Source organism: Bombyx mori, chromosome 12 (genome assembly GCF_030269925.1).
Source record: "Bombyx mori chromosome 12, ASM3026992v2".
Lineage (NCBI taxonomy): Eukaryota > Metazoa > Arthropoda > Insecta > Lepidoptera > Bombycidae > Bombyx > Bombyx mori.
The window spans coordinates 5,231,351-5,234,770 of NC_085118.1; the positions used below are offsets into that span (position 1 = coordinate 5,231,351).

A 3,420-nucleotide genomic window follows, 5' to 3' on the forward strand; every position below is an offset into this window, starting at 1 on the left:
AGGCCCCAACTTCTCGGACCTGAGCGGTTCTATTGAACACAGGTGGCGATGCGGCACGATTACTGCAGGACAAAGAAAAATCACAACAAAACGGAAATAACAAAAAGAAACAAAACAATTAAACACTTCCAGGAAGACAGTTTGTCGGCAGATGTACCACGAACACAGAAATAACAAAAGGAAACAAAACAAATAAAAACTTCCAGGAAGAGCACTTAGTCGGCAGATGTACGACGAACACAGGCCGCGCGAACAATGGCCGGGCTAACAAAAGCCGGGCGAACAAAGGCCGGGCGATCGAGTGGTCGATGAGCACGTCCGCGCGTGACGGGTGCCTCTATCGGAATGAATGATTCGAACTGTGTGGGCTTACAGAGAGAGTTCGGTTCTCTCTGTGTTCCATAGGATGTGATCTAAGGAATCGTTCTAAATGATCGCTTTATCTCGTTTATACCGTAATACGAATCGCTATTGGAGTAGAGTTCAAATATTACTGGTGGTAGGATCTCTTGTGAGTCCGCGCGGGTGGGTACCACCACCTTGCATATTTCTGCCGTGAAGCAGTAATGCGTTTCGGTTTGAAGGGCGGGGCAGAAGCTGTAACTATACTGAGACCTTAGAACTTATATCTCAAGGTGGGTGGCGCGTTTACGTTGTAGATGTCTATGGGCTCCAGTGACCACATAACACCAGGTGGGCTGTGGGCTCGTCCACCCAACTAAGCAATAAAAATACAAAAAATACCGCGTGGAATAGCTGCGTTCATCCACAGTTCGTTTACAGAGTTATTTTGTACAACGTACCATTCGGCTTTCAAATTAATTACTCTCCACGATCTCTCTTAGCGCTATGACACGTCTTCTTTCAAACAAGGTTTGAAGGGAGCCCTTAGCAGTAGCAGCAGTTTGCTTATCTTTAGATGGGACATCTGCCTCCAATTACAATAAAAAAAACCGATTACTTACAAGCCAAAATTATTCAGAAGTGACTTTTTTCCGACGTTTCCATCTGTGTTAAGCCTTGATTAATGATTTAAATAACAGAATTAATCAAATTTGTTATCTGAAGAACTTAGTTAAGTACCTTCACCTTTGTGTGAAGTGGTTACCACGGCTTATAGACATAAACTTGAGACATGACTTCTAAATCTCAAATTACTGAAATTTTTTGAATAATTTAACATTGTGCTTAATCGTAACGTAGTAACAAAAAATCTTTTGCAACTTCGTACCCGTAAAGCTTTCGAAGTGTTTCGCCTTAAATATCGGTAGGCTAGTAACTTAGTTTTGACTGGCACTAAGGCGTTTAGTTGAGAATTAATTCGATATCCTACAGTTATAGGCTATCTATTATGAGAGTAAATTAAGGTTAAATTTATTAAACGAGGAAATTGATGATATTGTCTTATTATCAAAACGAAAAAATATGCAACCTACATTTGTTTTTATTAAACGGTTTTATTTAGCTCGACCTGTACGGAATTTGTTTTTTATTTATTTGGGTCAAAATTAGAAATTGAAATTTAAGCACCTTCCCGTTGTCAGATTGATCTGAAATTTGGTACACACATTTAATTTACATGACAATACAATATAATAAAATCAATGACATTATAAATCTAAGATGGCCGCCGATACAAAATGGCGGATTACATATTTTTCCTTAAACCCCTCAATATGGGTATCAAATGAAAGGGCTACACTAGCAGAATACTGTCATTATGTCAAAATTTCGTATTAGGTGTTACAAGTTACAAAATGGCGTATTAGGTGGGGGCATGATTAGTCGCGTCGAGAACAGTTGCGTCCAAGATTGTGTGACGTTAGAGGGGCAGATAAAAAAAAAAGGTAATTAGATACCTCGTTAGTAAGCGGTAGCTATACCACCCAAGTTAAGGTAATAGGTTAAAACGTGCCGAGGACTGTATGGCATTAGGGTGGGTAAAAATGTAATGTCGTCAGCGCTTCCCAGCGTGGGAACAACATGGTAACAATAAATAAAAAAGCAAACAAAAATAAAAACGAAACTGCTACACAACGAAAAAGAAGGCTCGAAAAGGCAAAAGAAAAGTATAGAACGAAACGTGCAAAGGAAAGTGAAAATGAAACCCACAGTTGACTACAGAAACGAAGAGAACGGTTAGCAACAGAAACACCTGAGCAACATGATACCAGGTTAATAGCACAACGTGAGAGGCAAAGGCAGCTGGTAGAGTCAGAAACACCTGAGCGTCATGAGTGCAGGCTAGCATCACAACGTGACAGACAAAGAGAGCTAATAGCGTCAGAAACACCCGAGCGTCATGAGTCCAGGCTAGCATCACAACGTGACAGACAAAGAGAGTTGTTAGCATCAGAAACATCTGAGCGTCATGAGTCTAGGCTAGCACCACAACGTGACAGACGAAGAGAGCTAATAGCGTCAGAAACACTTGAGCGTCATGAGTCCAGGCTAAGATTACAACGTAACAGACAAATAGAGCTATTAGCGTCAGAAACACCTGAGCAACATGAGGCCAGGTTAACAGGACGGCGTGAGAGACGAAAGGAGTTAGAAGCTTCAGAAACACCTGAGCAACGCCACGACAGGTTAAATAACCAACGTGAGCGTGCACAGTAACGCAGAGCTGAAAATCATGTACAAGCGTTTGAAAATGCCATTAACACATCGTGTATACACGTTTGTGACATTTGCACGAAGCATTGATATCCTAACCAAATTCATACTGTACGTTATAACACAGCTGTATTAGGATATCTACCTGCAGAACTGTCTTCAAAAACAACATTACTTTTATGTTCGCGCTGCCAAACACATGTGACCAGTAATAAAACAATAGCACCATCAAAGGCGTACTGGAATAATCTGGATCCAGGTTCAATACCAGATGAGATTCAAGCGCTGACGCAAGCAGAGCAGCGATTGCTGTGTAGAATCATCCCGCTTGTTAAAATCGTAAAATTTACTGGGCTATACGGGCAGTACGGTTTCCGCGGACAAGCAGTGTTGTTTGCCCAAGATATCTTTGAGGTCAGTGAAAGATTACCTAATATGCTTCCAAGATCTTCCAGCCAGGTGGGTATCGTTGTAGTTACAGAACGTTTGGAGAATTTGAACATCACAAGAGAGTTCACAATATCTCGCGAAAAATTCTACAGCGCTTTAAGATGGTTAACTAGAAATAACCCACTTTATAGAGATGTACGCATTGACGAAAATGTCCAGATTAGTGAACCAGACTTAATACGACTTAGTGTGCCAGATATACCTGAAAACGGTGAACCTGAAAGAATTGAAATTCCAAATGTATTCATTAGTATTAATGACGTTGCTAGAATTATTCGGGCTTCATGGCATCAAGGTGACCACAGCGTTTTCACTTCGGGATTTGCCGGCGTGCAATGTAATAGCATGCACGTT

At 41.0% G+C, this 3,420-nt stretch overlaps 1 long non-coding RNA gene across 1 annotated transcript; it reads right to left on the minus strand.

Annotated features, from left to right (window-relative positions):
- Positions 1 to 1,476: 1,476 nt before the first annotated feature.
- LOC134199912 (uncharacterized) lies at positions 1,477 to 3,182 on the minus strand. The gene is made up of 2 exons (XR_009974573.1): positions 3,047 to 3,182; positions 1,477 to 1,550 (listed from the first exon to the last, which is right to left on the minus strand). It is a non-coding gene; the product is annotated as an uncharacterized LOC134199912 (long non-coding RNA).
- Positions 3,183 to 3,420: the final 238 nt, after the last annotated feature.